Source organism: Eulemur rufifrons, chromosome 30 (genome assembly GCF_041146395.1).
Source record: "Eulemur rufifrons isolate Redbay chromosome 30, OSU_ERuf_1, whole genome shotgun sequence".
Classification (NCBI taxonomy): Eukaryota; Metazoa; Chordata; class Mammalia; order Primates; family Lemuridae; genus Eulemur; species Eulemur rufifrons.
In genome coordinates, this window is record NC_091012.1 from 127,065,405 (window position 1) to 127,083,526 (window position 18,122).

General features: G+C 44.0%; 1 protein-coding gene and 1 pseudogene across 2 annotated transcripts in view; both read left to right on the forward strand.

Annotated features, from left to right (window-relative positions):
* SMPX (small muscle protein X-linked) overlaps positions 1–6,336 on the forward strand; it is a 122,590-nt gene extending 116,254 nt beyond the window's left edge. For both annotated transcript variants that reach the window (XM_069463053.1, XM_069463052.1), the window contains one exon: positions 5,907–6,336. The gene's annotated coding sequence lies outside the window, so the exon portion shown is untranslated. The remainder of the gene's footprint in view (positions 1–5,906) is intronic.
* Positions 1–18,122, forward strand: part of LOC138379049 (uncharacterized) — a 40,935-nt pseudogene that overhangs the window by 3,140 nt on the left and 19,673 nt on the right.

Here is an 18,122-nt window from a genome sequence, read left to right on the forward strand (position 1 = left end):
GCAGAATTTGACCCAAACAAATGTCCTGCTCTTTGTGCCTGCCTCATCCTCCCTGTTTTTATGTGAGTTATTGGTAGAAACATCTCAATTTTCACTTTAGCCACCAAAGGCTTCATGAGTTGCAAAAGCCAATTTTGGTGGATGTTTTATCGTTTAGGTAAAAAACTTTTCTAGGCTGGGCTCAGTGGCTCATGCCTGTAATCCTAGCACTCTGGGAGGCCGAGGCGGGAGGATCGCTCGAGGTCAGGAGTTTGAGACCAGCCTAAGCAAGAGCGAGACCCCGTCTCTACTAAAAATAGAAAGAAATGATTTGGACAGCTAAAAATCTATATATAAAAAATTAGCCGGGCATGGTGGCGCATGCCTGTAGTCCCAGCTACTCGGGAGGCTGAGGCAGAAGGATTCCTTGAGCTCAGGAGTTTGAGGTTGCTGTGAGCTAGGCTGACGCCACGGCACTCTAGCCCGGGCAACAGAGCGAGACTCTGTCTCAAAAAAAAAAAAAAAAAAAAAAAAACCAAACAAACAAAAAAAAAACTTTTCTAATTTTTTACTTAAAGTTTTGTTTCTCTGACTTTATGGGTGGCTGTTTGGCACAAAAGAGAGTTCCAGGTTTGGAGTTGCTTGGGTGCAATTCCAGGCTGAGCACATCCTGTCTTTCTGACCCTGGGTGTGTGATATTCCTCATGAGCCTTAGTTGTAGCCTGCACCTCCTTCCTTAGGGTAGTGGTGATGAGTACATGGGACAATGTGTGTGAATGTGCTTCGTAAACTGGAGGTCTCCACAAATGCCAGGCTGTTGTCTTATTTCCAGTGCCCTCTAATGAACTCCAGAGCTTTAAACAGCTTGCTCTGGGTGCGTGTTGGCCATTGCATATGGAACCGGAGCATGAGGCACCCCATTCTCCCAACTGCTTTTGAGTATCACTGTGTGTATGGCTCTGTGATTTAGCACTGTGTAGGAAGAAGCAATCATTGCACTGCCCCTGAGTGTCTGGTTAAAGGACCAAATGCAGACAAGTGTTGAGTGGACTCCGTTTCCCACATGATGTATGTGGGGCCACAGTGGCTATGAGTAACACAGCTATAAATGGGTCATGGCAAGGCACAAACATCACATGCTCCTCGGTCTGGATTTAGGGTGACACAGGGGAGATATTTGGTGTGTCACTCTCGCATCAGCCAAGGTGTGCCCTTCCAAATGTAAACTAGAGGTTGGGCTTCCGTGTCTTTTTTGATTTGGGTACAAAAGGTGTGCAGTGTAATTGGAGAGTGACTTTTCAGCTGGTTGCCTCACCTTCCCCATCATTCTCACAAACGTCCCCTACAGGAGAATAGGACACAGGAAAATAGTTGACAGTCGTTGTCTAGGCGGCAAAGCAGTGTGGCCTTGGAGACAACCCAACACGCTTGCATTCCAGCACCCGACAAACAAGTGTGCTTTACAGCGTGGGCAATTTTAGCTTTGGATCCCTTCCCATTGTTTCTCATTTCTAAATTTGATCCCTGACACAGAGCAGGGCGCCCAGGTCTTTGGATTCCTGAATTTTTGTATTCTTGTGTCACACGGGCATCCCAAGCACAAATTGAGTCCCACAAGGCCAGGGATGGCGACTCTGGCCTTCTGGGGGCTTTGTACTCTGGGAAGGACCGTATCTGACCTTATCTGTCAGCAGAGGCCTGTGTCCAGGCTTGCTGGGCCCTCTTCAATTCTACTGGGACGCTGGAGAGGGAGGGACAGGGGAGAGGACAGGGTGACCTGCAGGAGGACAACTGCAGTGGCTCTCCTGTCTGCTGTCTCATGCCTGGCTCCTTCTGCAAGGAAGAATCAGGTTCACTTTGTAGATTGAACGAGGTAACTGTGTAAAGTCAGTGGTGGAGTGCCTGGCACATAGTAGGTGCTGAAAACTGGCACCACCACCATCAGCTGTTTCTCCACCCCCAGATGCAGCACAGGCCGAAGGCACTGGCCTAGCATCCGCCTCTTCAACCCGAGTTTTCCAGGCCTCCTTGGCTCTCAGGCACAATGAGTGAAGGGGAAGGGCAAGTTCCCCTGGAGCTGGTGTCCCATGAAGAATTCCATGCATTTATTTTTCTAAATAATATGGTCATCTCACAGTGGTCATAGTGGTTGGGGCAAACTGGATTGAGATTTCCCTGTATTTACAAAACCGTCCTAAAGCCAGAGAGGCCCACAAACTGAGCCTAGTCTTGAGGGGCATCGTACAGCTTTTGAAATGCAAATTGGCCATCCTGTATTTCTTGATATAGCCATAATTTCACCTCCCTGGGGCAGATACATGATGATATATCAAGCCTGTCATATAAATGGTACCCATGTCTGGGTTGCAGATGGTGCTTCACAGCCTGGACACTTCTTGAAGAAAATCACACCTCATAGAACATGTTTCAGTGACAATTTGCTATGGATCATCACCCTGTCCATGCTGCTCAGAGAAGCCCAAGGAATGTCTTGGCTTCAAGGGCAGCTTGTCATAGGCCTCTCACTTAGCCAGAGAGACTGGCCATATGTCACCCAGCACAGTGACCACAGCAGTAAAGTGGCTAGAGCATATCCTGGACATGATGGGGCCATGGCTGGGGCCTAGGGCCGAATTGGCAGCATGGTGGGGACATAGCACATCAAATCAACACTCCTGGTTTACAGCATCTATGACCCCTTGCTCATTACTGCTGCCTCACATTGAAGAATGCGCGTTTGGCTGCAACTGCAACTCTAGTTCTTTTCTTGTCTTTATTTCTCCAGTGGTCCAACTCATCAATCCCTGGGCCCCTGCTATATTTCAGGTGCCATGCTAAGGCGATGGGATATAATGAATAGGACATGTTCATATCCTTCAGAAGGTCACAGCTTAGTGGCAGGACAGCTATAGCAGAAGACACATGAGAGGAGTGAGACGATGCATCTAAACAGATGATTACAATTCAGCATGTTACATGCACAGTCATGGGGAGTGGGATTTTAGTCAAAAGTCATAAGCAAAGAGGGAGAGGCCTGAAGGCCCCTGTCATGTTACTGAAGCAGTACATGGTCTAGTGAACTCAGTGTGGGGTGCATGAGAAAGAATTGTCAGAGACGGGACTGGCATGGGACTCCAGGATGAGGCTGTGAAATTGCTGGTCACTCAGAAACCCTAGGATGGGAAGGAGGTGGTATCTCACTTCCTCTTGGAGACTGGTTTGGACCAAAAATCGATAATTTCTTAAAAAACAGGAACCAACCTAAATGTCCACCAATAGACGAATAAGGAAAATGTGGTACATACACACAGAGGAATACTTTTCAGCCTTGAAAAAGAAGGAAATACCACACTATGTGATAACATGGATAAACCTTGAGGACAGTATGCAAAGTAAAATAAGTCAGTTACAGAAAGACAAATACTGCATGATTCCACTTCTATGAGATAGCCAAAATAGTCAAACTCATAGACTCAAAGCGTGGAGTGGTGGTGGCCAGGGGTTGGGGGGAGGGGGAATGGGGAGTTGCTAATCAACGGGCATAGAGTTTCAGTCAAGCAGGGTGAGCGGGCTCTAGAGATCTGCTGTACAACATTGTACCTATAGTCAACGATGATGCACCATACACTTAAACATATATTAAGAGAGTGGATCTCTTAGTACCAATTTCATGGAAAATACATGTAGTGTACCCCCATAATAGCCTGAATTTTAAAAAAAGGGGATAGATCTCATATTGTGTTCTTTCAACAATAAAATAAAATGCTAGAGACTTATGAGAGCCTATGCTGACTGCTGTTGATGGCACTTTCAGTTTTTTTTTTTTTTTTGAGACAGAGTCTCACTCTGTTGCCCGGGCTAGAGTGCTGTGGCATCAGCCTAGCTCACAGCAACCTCAAACTCCTGGGCTCAAGCGATCCTCCAGCCTCAGCCTCCCAGTAGCTGGGACTACAGGCACGTGCCACCATGCCTGGCTAATTTTTTCTATTTTTAGTTGTCCGGCTAATTTCTTTCTATTTTTACTAGAGACAGGGTCTTGCTCTTGCTGGTCTCAAACTCCTGAGCTCAAGCAATCCTCCCGCCTCGGCCTCCCAGAGTGCTAGGATTATAGGCGTGAGCCACCGTGCCGGGCCAGTACTTTCAGTTTTACGATCATTAATACCTTCCTACTTTTCCCTCTGGTTCAAGAACTATCCAAACCTTCCCTGTTAGTGGAATGGAAAGAACCCCAGAGTCAGGACACCTGGGTTAAAATTCCAGCTTTTCCACTTACCAGCTATGAGACTTTGAGCTAGTCACTTTGCTTTTTCAACCTCTATGTAGTTCATCTCAACAATGAGTACAACACAACCTGCACCACAGCAATGCTTTAAATGTTCAATGAAACAATGGGCTTTGTGATTTCTAAAGAAATACACAGGAAAGCAAAGCTTTTAAATACATCTCTGCTGCCAACTTCTCCTCAGGGCTCATTGGCCAGAACTGGGTCCCCTGGCTCCCCTTAGCTGTAAGAGAGACTGAGAAATAGAGTACAATATTTGGCTCACCAGCCTTTGTAGTAGAGAAAAGCAAGGGTTGTGGAGAATACCAAACCATAGTTTCTGCCCTGGCAGCAGGAGGACCCTTGTCTGTGGAGTGTTCTTTCTCCAATCATTGGCCATAAAAAAAGGTAAGAATCCCTGTATTACAGGAGCTTTGAAAAGAAATGGCACCATATCAATTAGCTATTCCTGCATAACAAACTGCCCCCAAATCCAATGCTTAAAACAAAATCATTTCTTATTCTAGCTCATGCATTTTTGGCTCAGTTGACCTAGGCTGGGCTCAGCTGATCTTGGCTGGACTCACTGATGTGTCTGCAGGTCAGGTGGGGGCTCTGCTCTAGCTAGGGCCTGGCTGGGGTCCTTTAGCTGGGGTGGCTGTGCTCCACGTGTTTCTTGTCCTTCTCCTGGAATTGCAACAATGGCAGAGGCATGAGAGAGTAAGCAAAAACGTGATACCTTTTGAGGGGCAGGCTCAGAACTGGCGCACCATCACTTCTGCCTCATTCTGTTGGCCAAGGCAGGTCATGTGGCCAAATTCTGGCATGGGGAATTACACCCCAGCCACAATGGTAGGAAGCTACAAAGTTACATGGCGATGGGGATGGATATAGGGAGGGTGAAGAATTGGAACCATGAATGCAAATTTACCTCAGGCACCAAAGGTCTTTCAAGTCATAAAAATAAGATTAGCATTATACTCTAATCCTTCAGAGGGAAGCCATCCTAATTTAGTTTGGAATTACTAAATCACTAGAGCCAATGTTGATAGCCACACCTTCAACTCATAGCTCACTTTACATTCATGGAATTGAGAAAGGAATTTTTCAAGTGAACATAGGGTCTTCAATTTTGACTTGTGCTTATCATATTGATACATAGGCTGTCCCTAAAAATATCTTATGAAAACTAAAGTAATGAACCTGGAGAGCATTATGCTAAGTGAAATAAGCCAGACACAGAAAGGCAAATACCGCATGATCTTATATGTGGAGTCTTAAAAGGTTGGACTCAGAAGCAAAGAGTAGAATGGTGGTTGCCAGGGGCTGATGTCAGGCAGGAGTTGGGGAGATGTTGGTTAAAGGATACCAAATTTCAGTTAGATAGGAGGAATATGTTCTGGAGATCTATTGTACAGCATGGTGACTATGGTTAATAATGTGTCCTCGAAAATTGCCAAGAGATTAAAGTGTTCTCACCACAGAAAAATACGTACATGAGGTGCTGGATATGCTAATTAGCTTGACTGGATCATTTCACACTGTATGCATATATCAAAACATGGCATTGTATACCGTAAATACGTGTAATTTCTATGTGTCAATTATACCTTAATGAAACTGGGGGGAAAAAAAACTAATGATTCCTTTTATTTTTCTTTTGCAGGCTTGTTGTGAAGAATCAAAGAGGAAGAGGATGGATTCAAATGAATATAGCTAAGAAATTTTATATATTTGTATGATGACTATGAACCTCCTGAATGCCTAAGACCCTAGCAGAAATGGCCTGTTTGTACATTTATATCTCTTCCTTCTAGTTGGCTGCATTTCTCACTTTAATTTAATCTTCATTTTTGGCATCTTGCAGAGGAAATCAGTCTGTGAATTCACCACCTGGACGGTGTGGTTTTGAGGAGGGATATAATTTTATGGAGAGGGATGTGGCAATGTGTGTAAGAACAATTTTGATGGAAAGTTCTCTAAGCTAATTCTCACAGCGTTTGGTCAATATTTGGAATGTATTTTAGTTCTTCACCTTTTAAATTATGTCAATAAACTTTTTATGAGTTCAAATAAATATTTGAGTAAATGTAAAATGCGATTCTAAATTAATTTTCACATCTTCAGATAGCTACATATTCCCTAATATGAAGAGAAATAAGATATGAGTCAGTCAAATCCCATATTGCTTATGTGGGGGCTTCTCATTCTGAATTACTGGGTACCATGGGTGAGACTGTGGCTAGCTGATCACTACATATTAAGTTAAATATGCCTGAGGAATTAGGTATCACTGATATTCCTCCTCCAAGGATGACCTTTATGGTGAGCGCATTTTACTTCCAAAGAGGCTCAGAAACTCCCCCAGATGGAATAGAGTTCGTTATAAAGCACAGTAACGTAAAGCTGAGAGATCAGAAGGAGAGCGAGGGGTACAGCAGCTGTCCAAAGATGAAACGTGTCTCCTGCCGCTAAGATGGAGAGCCTGTCATGTCAACTTAATCAATGTCCAACGGTATCATACACCACAAAGAATCACCCATGCTCCTCTAGAGTCTTGTAATCTTCTGAAATGCCCTGGCAGCTTCACAATATGAAGATTTGAGGGGCCAGGTTATCAAGATCGCACTGTTTGAAAAGCAAGCATGTCACCCACCTGTTATGCAGAGACTTCGACACCATTTCTCGGGCTAAATGACTTTGAGCCTTGCTTCAGAGCCAGCCATTGTAAAAAGTCAGATGTACTTCTAAACATCCCAAGCGTAGATGACTTTCTCACTTTTTTGTTTTGTAGCGATTGCTTTCCAAAAGCAGGACTATCATTGCCTTCACGTGACTGGCTGCAGAGTCAGTGGTGCCTGATGTGTTTAGGTTTTCTTGAAGGGGCGCCCATCTGGTCGTAGGTCCCAGGTGTTCCGCAGGGCCGTGGTTTATCCTGGTGATCTACATCTGGTATATTTGTATAGGGTGGGGAATATCAATCAGAACACAATAACAAAACATGCCAGCCTAGCCTACCAAACGAACAGGTTCTAAATAATGTGGCTTTGGGCTGCCTCGGGCCATCTCACTGTCCTAACTGGGGTACTCGGATAGGGTTACAAAATCCACCTCAGTGTTCATTTTGTTTAAATATAAATTATGCATGTTCAGTTTCAAAATTAACTTCCAGTTTAATATAAAAAACTGTCTTCATATTTTAATGCAGTCTCCCAAGGCAAATTTGCCGCATAATACAAATTCATTAGACAAATTCAATGGATTTTAGCTTCAAATTTAATATGTATTTTACTTTGTTAGGGCTCAAGTTCACTATATATGGGATTTAGGAAGCTCTGTATTCTATCATTCATTGGACAGCGTATAGAGTGTAATACAGGAAAAATTATACGTTCATCTTTGCTTTCGATGAATGTAAAATTTAAAAAATTCACATATTTCACGCTAAATGGCTCCTTAAAAACCCATACATCCTATTGAACAGCTTTGTATTTATCTTATAGGTTTGTAAACAACCAATCATTATGCAACGTTTCCATTGGGGAGAAATAAGGTACAAATAAGTTGAAGGTTCATTAGGAGAGAGAGGAAAAAACAAACAAACAAACAAATTAGAAACAACATTGTTTTAAGTAAGGTCTAAGTATCATACCCAGTTTTTAGTGTGCATGTTGCAAATGGTAGGGCAATCAGATACTCTACTGCAAGGTGAGTATCTTTGAGTACAACACAACATTCACTCCACTCACATTTCCTAGAGGCTACTGTGTGTCAGTCTCTATGCCAAGTGCTGGGGAAACACAACAAATTCCTCCAGAGAATCACCTTGCCTAAAACAACCTCCTGTCCCCTCTTGTCTCCCTCCCCCACACGTGGGATTTTTCCTATATTGTGCTTGAGGCACCAGTGAAAGGAGAAGGCCCTGCTGGGTCCAGGACTTCGTGGGACACTGGAAAGTTTCTCCCTTTGGAGCAGAAGCCAGCAGGAACACACAAGGCTCTCCAGAATCATCTCAAGCAGTCATTTTGTGTGATCTTTCCATTTCGACACACAGATTAGAAGGTAATTAGCTTTGTTTCCAAGGTTACTTACTGAGTAGCTGAATGACACAGTAGTAGTCTAAAAGTTAGGCCCAAGGCATGGGGGATGCTAATTACGCAAATGAATCCCTCACTTTTAACTAGAGCAGTTAGAGGATTTACAAAAAGCCTCCCATTATGATTAGGGTCATGTAAGGAACACTACTCATTTGAATGTACCTTCCTGTGAAATCCCCTCTTCTACATTCTTGGGCTGACCTAGAATTAGGGTTCCCCCCTTGACAATGAGAACAGGGCTCATTTGGATTTAAGGAGGACGGGTATATCAATTAAAATTAGTTCCCTTTGAAGGCCTGTGGCATTATCTCATTGTTTTGCAATCTAGCTTGAAATAGAAACCACATTTAACTTGATAATTGATGCTCCCCTGGGCTTTTAACCCGATGCTGAATGTATGTGGCCCATCGCTCGTTCTTTGCTTCACATACCATTAATGAAATTTCGGTGCTTCTCCGAAGGAGAGGATATATCATCATAACATTCAGACACAATCATGTACTCACTCAACAAGCCACACATAGAGAATTCACTAGGGGAGAAAGAAACCTACCGGCATGGTGCCAGGCTAAGAAAACTGTTAGAGCTCATGTATTGAGTTCATTTTTTTCTCTAAGCAAATGACCAAATTGTTTAGATCGCACACTGAAGGCAAATCATACTGTCAAAAAAAAAAAATATGCCTATTATAAAAAAGGGGAGTCAGCCGTAAAATAAGATTCCAGCCTTAACAACATCATCACCTAAAGGTGTTCTTCACAGAAAGAAAAACAACCGCAATTAAGCAATCATTTTCAGATTCTGGGATGCTCTTGGCCTCGCATCTTTCACCCTATGCTTGTTTATTAGAGAAGAAAAATCAATCCCTTAACATTTGACTTCTCCCAAGCAAAACAATTTAGTGACACCACTGACTAGGAGAAGCTGCACTATCAGATAACAAGGCTCCTTTTTATGACTAGCTCTTTCCCTGGTTCAGTGAGGCTATATTAAGATGCAGATTCCAGAGGGAAGGAAGGCTTTCCCCTTGGGCTTCAAATGCCTGCAGACAAGCTGCAAAGCAAAAGCAGGTCTGCACTCTGAAATTAAATTTTTAAATCTGATTGTGGGTTGGGAGGAGCGACGGGTAGGGGAGGTGGGGGCAGGTTTAACACCACTGTGTGGGTGGCTCATGGTCTCAGGACATACAAAATGGGGGTCTAGACTTCTCTGGAAACTATTCCTGCTACTTAATATTGCTCACGCATTTATAGTGCACCAGACAAGACACGGTTCTGTAGGAATTTCTTTCCTGAAGTATTTTCGAACACACCAACCTCCAATCCACCCACCCACGCAAGCCACGCTGCTTTATGGGTAATGGCAAGCTTTAGGCCAAAAAATTCCGGGAAGGCTTTGTTCTTGATTTATGATCTTGTTTTGCTTTGCTTTATATTGTGTCTTCTGGCCCTGACAATACACAGAAAGATTCTTGGGCTCGGGTGATTCTCACCCTCCTCACCCAGCTAGAAGTGAATTTTCCCGCATTGAGTGGGAGGTAAGAAGCATCAAAGAAACCAGACGCATCTCAACTTCCAGAAGGCCAGACGCTCATCAGGGTGTGGAATTTTTGCTTAGTATTGGAAATTAGGCCTTTGCTTAGTATTCTAAAATCATCTGGTGGGTCCAAGTTTATTTATTAATAATTTCTTTAAAATGGCATGTTGCACATTTAAATATGCAGACCAGGAAACAGGAAATAACACAGCTGTCCTTAGTGATAAAATAATAAAGATAGTGCATAGGCTCAGACTCAAATCTTAAAAGAACAAACAAAAAAACCCTCCAAACTTACTTTTTTCCAAATCTTCAATTCATTGCCAGGCATCGTGGCTGTAATAATGATGGCCCAGGAGAAGGGAGGCGGGGGAGGTCATTTGTAATCCAGGCAAACCACACACACAGGGTGGGGAATTCAGAAGGAGGAATTAACCAGGAGAAATGGCCCTTAATGAGAGACCCATTGGGCTCCAAACCCTGTAGTTAGGTCCTGGTCTACTGCAGGGACCCCAACCAACATACTCAACATTTTAGCCCTACATTGCTTATTGTTTGCTATTTCTCTAGACTTTTCCCAACATACTCTCTTTACCAGCTTGGGAAGAGAACCACCCCCTCTCTGTTGTGTGGCATTAATTTCCTCAAAGAGCGCGATTCCACCAGAGGCTTTACCAATACCTGCCACCCTGGAATCGCTGGTTCCATTTGGCCTTGGAGATAAACAATAATGTCTATTGCTGGCTAGAAAATAAACCGTGGGAATTGGCATGTTCTTCACTGAGAGGTCATCGGGAACAGCACTGGCAATGGCCCACTGTAGCCCCCAGACCTTTGGTTTAGAAGCCGAACAGAGGCAATGATCTTCAGCAGATGCACCATTAGGCAAGACCTACATCTGAAAGCTTTGTTGATTCAGACACTCAGTAATTAAGTTGTGGGCCAGCGAGCACATTATCTGCAATCAAACATGTCCCTGATCAGTGATTAGATGGGTAAACATGTGACCTCATCGTCTCCACCGAAGGATGATTATGTAACAGTCTCTGGTTCTGGAACATCATGGTTATTTGCCAAATTTTGGTCCCAGTAAATAAGCTGAAATCACTTGCTATGGTCTGGGAATCAGATTTTTAGGACAATAGACTATTCCTCAGAAGGCCTGATGCATTCCATTTGATTACCAATGTACTGGGAACTTTACAGACACCCAAACACCAGGAGGGTGCGTTGTAGGGAGGTGGGAGTTGCAAAGAATGACTGGCGGGGGTGGGGGCGGTGGGCAGCCCAGTGTCACACGACTTTACCCAAACAAAGGCATGTCAAAGAACATCTGTTTTTCAAGCTTCTGAGCTTTCTTGCCGCATAAGAGGTAGTAAAGAGGAAGGCATGTGGTAGGGTGAGGTGGAGAGGGAGGGAGGAAGAGAAACAGACTGAGAAAGAGAGAAGGAGAGGAGAGAGGAAGGAAGAATGATTTGCTCCTAGAGCCCTTTGGTAGGTCACCGAAGAAGATTCGGTGGCCTTTTTTTGCAGTCTCGCTGAGCAGGGTAAGCCTATCTGCTTCATGCACAATCAAATACTCATCATCTATTTTCTTCTGAAGGGTAAAGGGTATGTGTGGACGCTTCCAAGTGCAAGTGGTGAAGCCAAGCGAGGGACTAGAAGATAATCTGCCTCGGGGTGACCCGAGACATCTAAATGTCACATAGTCTCGATGCACATGTGACCTGGAACTGCCGTGGGGTGACTCAGGCACCAGCCCTTCCTTAATCCCTATTTGCTCTCCTTCCTCCAGTGAGATCAACATAGCCGCAGCTCTCCCCCGTGCTTGCAGCGTCTTACGGGCCAGAGCGTGGTCTCTCCGCTCCCATGGATCTGCATTTCAGTCCTGGCTGCCATACTGGAAAGAGCAACAATCACTGAAAATGGCCACATGTGTTTTCAACACTAAACCCACGGCAAAATCGATAGGCAATGAGCCCCGGCACAGGCTAGGTGCCATTGGAAGAAAGAACACTACACTGTAGAGTCCCTTTGCCTAGACACTTCCAAACGGAATCAAAGTGAATAATTCCTGGTATTTTTCCCACTAAAAATTAGTGAGGGGCATAACACCTGCTGGATGGGGAAGCGGCATACTTGTTTTTCAAATATAGAAAGGGCCCCCCTTTTGGAGAGTACTGATACTGAAAATAACTGAAAAAATAGAAATTCTACAGAACATCCTATATCACCTCATCTCCCAAATCCCTCTGCCTCCTGCATATTTTCCAAACTACTTTTTGATATAATGATATAGATAAAGCCAGGGAGGCATAAATTAATGCTTATCTATAGACATATATATATAGATAAGAACATTACACGCCTATTACTAGCTCTCCATAGACAATTAACATACGGGATCACTATTACCATAAAGGCTTATTTTCATTTTCAAAATAGATGTGTCTTTAGAAAAACAGTTGATCAGACCCAAATGTGTCTTTTCTGTAAAAGCAGCATGTTTTCACCTATTAGGAGTTTTTGAAAGCAGCAATAAAATATCATCATGGTTAAATCCCACAGTCCAAAAGCACCGCAGACTTTCCCTCACTCGTATTTGCATAAGTCATTGCAAAACTGTACACAGCTCGCAGCTTAAGTATTAGTTCGATAAGAAAGCACCCTTGAATAAATTGATGAAAAGAGCGAAAGAGAAAGAGGACTTGAGTGCAATGTGTAATCCATATAAATGATTTGGTTACCTGCTAAGCTCTGCAGTGAAAATAGCAAATAAGGCAGTAGCATCAAGAGGGAATTAGGAAATGAAACTCTCAGCAATGGAATGTGGTTGAGCAGACTGTTATATGATGTCCTGGGAAGCCTTAGGTTGACGGGCGGCAAGCAAGTCTTCTCAGTTGAATGGCTCCCATGCCAGGGTGATTGGGGAGTAGTGATAACACAGAAAAGGTAGAAGGCAGGCTTAGCACTGGAAAATGTAAAAGTATCTTAACAGTGGCAGAGAGATCTAGGCATCCCCCAGTGTGTGTTCTTCCCTTCTTTCTCGGTAATAAAACCCTTGAACTTCAACTGGCTGCATGGCCCCTCTTCTTGCAGCTTGAGATGGCCCTGTGACTAAATTCTGACTAAATTCATTAAACAAAAGCAGCATTTATAATTCCTGGTAAGTATTCTTAAAGGGAGAGGTCAGGTACTTCTCCCTTTTTTTCCTCTTTTCTTCTAGCTGCAATGCAGATGTAATGGCTGGAGCAGGAGTGACCACCTTGCACCATGAAGTGGAGGTTATATGTTAATAGAAGCCTAGGTCCATAAAGCCACAGCACTAGGCTTGAATTGCCTACCTTTCTCAGAGAGGAAAACAAAACTGCTTTCTTGTACCTTGGGGTTTTTGTTACTCACAGGTGAACCTTATTTCAACTAATACAAAGGGTATTCTTCCTTGGAAATGAGCATCAGATCCTGTGGGTTATATGCTGGAGTAGATTTTCTTTTCTGACCAGGAACTATACTCATTTCTTATGTTTAGAGGTTCAGTCATTCTGTGTGCATCCTGCTTCCCTGTACAGAAAGGACAGAAACTTGCTTCCATGCAGAGCTTGTGCGAATGCATTAAGGCAGTCCACACAGGCATGTGACTATGGACTGTTTAGAACTCATTTAGAAATCATTCCAGACTGACAGTGTGGCAGCAGTGCCTGAGGAGAGGTTCAGCACTGGGCAGTGGTATGCTGGTGTCCTAACCAAACTCTTCTATGGCATCATTTGGTAATAGTTCTGCCATGCTCACCCCTTTCTCTCCTCTTTTTCCAACCCCACTTCTCCAACACTCCCATTGAATATGCAAACTCTCCAATATCCTTCCAGTGATGGGTCAATATCTACTACCTGTAACCATAAACTTTAACTCATATAGAAGTTGATATCTGGGCCAGAGTTGCAACAAATAGCCTTAGGGAAATGGGAGATATCTAGAATGAGTTATTTGTCCTAGTTGGGGCTGAAGGCAGTGTGGGACTTTGGTAGCCACTGGAAAATTAGCAAATAATCTATGGTCACCTGGAATAATGTACTCATTGAAGACTTGCTCCTTGTTGGAATGCCCCATCTCCAGTAGGAGGGTCAGCAGCAAAACCTGTGCTCATGAGGTGGGATCATTTCTCTCCTGGCAGGAGAGAAGAGGCAAGCAGCTGCAGACCCCGTCTCTCTCACTCTCCCCTGACACTCACACCCCTTCGCCGCTATCTGCCTTAAGATCATGAGGTCTAATCTCATTATGTCCCAAATTCCTCTTCCCTCATACAGCACAATAATCTCAGACGACCATCTGTGCTTCCATCCCACATGGCTCTGCATACTCCCTATCTGGTCCTCACCTCCCAGGCCTCCCCAATTCCTTGGGCACCCCTCTGCAGCCCCTCTCTCCCCGTCTCTTCTCTCATCAACCCCTGAGCACTATATGCCCTAGTGGAGCCTGGGGCTTGTTCTAATGGAAACTTGGCTTTCTCCGGAGGACATTTCCGGGTATCCCTCTCAAATAGAGGCTGTTTTATTTTTACCTCCATCTTTCATGTATCGCAGGGCATGAAAATGGGTAGATGTCTTCTTTGCTCTTCATTGCCAGTTTCAGACCATTCTCCCCACTGCCTCCTTCAACACCCCCTCCACCCGAAATCAAATCTCCTGTCATCAGACTCCATCCCCACCAGCATTTCTTGTTGCAGTTTTCCACTGTCCCTCATTTATTGAGGAATTTATCTTGGCTGTCTGTTGTTCTCTCCAGCACTCTTTTATCTGAGGGGTTCTGTATATGCATATTCCTTCCCATACCATAGCTTTGCAATTCCCTGGCCTGTCGCTAGTTGGCCACCCTACCTCAGCCACTCATTCTCATGTTCATACATAGAGCTTGCTCATTACTAATAACTGCAACTCCTCCTAATCTCAGTTTCAAATATCCATTTTCAGACCGTCGCCTCCTTTGGTGCCCAGACTCCAACATTCCAGCCCCATTAGACTGTGTGAGTAAAGGAAAGGAACAGGCAGACTGTCAGGTTTAACCAGGGTGGGAGAATGAAGTGGTTGACCAAGGAAATTAAGCTGGATAAAGAAGAAATGAGGGCTGGGCGTGGTGGCTCACGCCTGTAATCCTAGCACTCTGGGAGGCCGAGGCGGGCAGATTGCTTGAGCTCAGGAGTTCGAGACTAGCTTTAGCGAGAGCAAGACCCCGTCTCTACTAAAAATAGAAAGAAATTATATGGACAGCTAAAAATATATATAGAAAAAATTAGCTGGGCATGGTGGCGCATGCCTGTAGTCCCAGCTACTCGGGAGGCTGAGGCAGGAGGATCGCTTGAGCCCAGGAGTGGGAGGTTGCTGTGAGCTAGGCTGATGCCACGGCACTCTAGCTCAGGCAAGAGAGTGAGACTCTGTCTCAAAAAAAAAAAAAAAAAAAGAAATGAGGACCTGATGTGCAAATACGAGTGAAAAGATGGTAGAAAAAGTCAAGGGATTGTTGGAGGCAGTCCTTTGATGAGGTCATTTCTGTGGCAATTACCCATTTATCACCTCTCAGGTCCAAAGCTACCCTTCTTTGCCTTGCTTTGTGATACTAGCGCTGGAGCCTGTAAACATTTCTCCTTTGCCAGTTAGTGCAATGTTAAGTATTGCCAGTAGAGGGTACCGGCAGGACACTGCAGAAGGGAGGGGCTTCTCTTTCTGATTCTCCTGTGCCTTTTCTCACTTCTTCAGCATGCAGCAGCCAGTGACATGTGAGACTCACCATCCAGCAAGTTTCAGTGCGCCCCACTGGCAGTTTCCCAGCAGGCTGCACAAGCCTCCCAACAGATGGCTTCCCGGGGAGTTCCATTGACACCCCAGCAGTTGGTTCCCTGTTTGCCATATTGCACCTCAGGTGAACTTCTCCACAGTACAATGGATTACAGTCACACTCTGACTTAGTCTGTTCCTGCTGCTATAACAAAATACCAAAGACTGGGTAACTTATAAATAGAAATGTATTTCTCACAGTTCTGGAGGCTGGAAAATCCAAGCTCAAGCTGTCAGTTGATTCAGTGTCTGGTGAGGACCTGTTCCACAGATGGCATTTTCTCAGTGTCCTTATATCATGGAAAAGGTGGAAGGGATGAAGGTTGTATTCTCACATGGCAGAAGAGATGGAAGGGCCAAGCAGCTCTCAGAAATCTTTTTTATAAGGACATTAATCCCATTCAAAAGCCCTCAGGACTTAATCACTTCTCAAGAGGCCCCCAACTCTTAAAACTATCACATTGGGGTTTAAGTCCCAATGCATGAGTTTTAGAGGAACACATACAAACCATAGCATTCTCTCTACCAGTGTTTGACTCTCAGCCTTGGTGGATGGGCTTCTTCCAGATTTGTCCTTTTCTTGAGTGTCCTGCTTTAGCCTAGAGGTAGTGGCTGCTCCCTGTATCTATTACTCCTGTATTCTCTACAGTTCTCTTCACCATTTAGTAACTTATTTCCTGTTACTAGTTAATAATTCTTTTTTTTTTTTTTTGAGACAGCGTCTCGCTTTGTTGCCCGGGCTAGAGTGAGTGCCGTGGCGTCAGCCTAGCTCATAGCAACCTCAAACTCCTGGGCTCAAGCCATCCTCCTGCCTCAGCCTCCCGAGTAGCTGGGACTACAGGCATGTGCCACCATGCCCGGATAATTTTTCTATATATATATTTTTAGCTGTCCATATAATTTCTTTCTATTTTTAGTAGAGACGGGGTCTCACTCTTGCTCAGGCTGGTCTCGAACTCCTGACCTCGAGCGATCCTCCTGCCTTGGCCTCCCAGAGTGCTAAGATTATAGGCGTGAGCCACCACGCCCGGCCTAATAATTCTTTATATTAAACTTTCCTTGTTGAAATTACTGTGTGATTTCTGAGACCTCTCACCCAATTCTAAAACCTGAGTCCCTCAGCTTCCAGACCAGAACTTGAGTGAAATAGAAGCTGTGTGCTACAAGAAAGTACCCTGCAAAAATTTCCCCAGTACTTCCTGGATCTTCCTTCTAGCCCTCATCAGCAAGACTCCACTGCGAGACTCATTTACCACAATAAATGTGCACTGGGAAAAAGAAAACATGTACATCTTTGGGGGATTATTGGACACTGGCTCTGAGATAACATCAATTCCTGAGGATCTAGAAAATTACTGTGGCCCATTAATCAGATGGGCAGAAGATAAATGGAGGTTGGACAGGAGTCCACATAACAGTAGGGCCTGTGGGAGACTGAACCCATCCCCACGTTGTTTCCTCAGTTTCTCAATATTACTGAAACATATTCTCAAACTGGTTGTGGCAGATCATATTTTCCAAAGATGGTGGCAATGATCTCTCTCCCATCCTAATGGTGCTCTGAATGTGATTTTGTGACTCCCCCAGTGAGAGATAGAGTGTATTTTTCCATCTCCTTGAATGTGGGTGGGTCCTGTGATCGCGCCAATCAATAGAACAGGACAGAAGTGACACCATGCTCCAGGTCCTGCTTCCTGACTCTTGGAAGGCAGCTGCCCTGTTAGATGAGCAACTACTCTGAGATTACCAAGCTATGAGAAGCCCAAGTCACACAGAGAGGCTCTAGAATATAAGATGTCACATGAGAGAGACAGAGGCATGATGTGTGACAATTGGTTTGACAATGAGGACTGGCTTTCCCATACAGATTACAGTACATGGCAGACAGCTTCCACAACTTGAATGAGCTAAAGCTGCAGTTTCAAGCTTTTGATGAAAAGCTAATTAAAACATGTGCTGAAATAAAAATAATTTAGAAATACTATAATGACAAATACTTAACGGAGAGTATTTACTAACTTTTCAAAGTATATTAGGTTAAAGAAGATGCCTGTTGGCGAAAGAAGAACAAGTAAAATTCATAGTAGTGTGGTAAGTAATGTCTTTTACTTTCAGAAATGCAGAAAGTAAATGATGCAAAGAATTGGTGACAATTGGTAGCTGATACATCATTAAAATAATTGTTGTGGATAGATCATTATGTAACATTTGGCAGATACTTGGAAAGAGTTCAACAAATTGAGTGACATTGGCATAGCAAAACTCCATTCTTACATAGTTATTTATGTGAGCAAGGTTTCTCAGTGCTTACATCTATAATAATGTGCCAATAATATCAAAATAAGGCAATATCAAAGTAATATCAAAATAAGGCAGCTGCCTTCCAAGAGTCAGGAAGCAGGAACTGCCCGGCTAGTTGA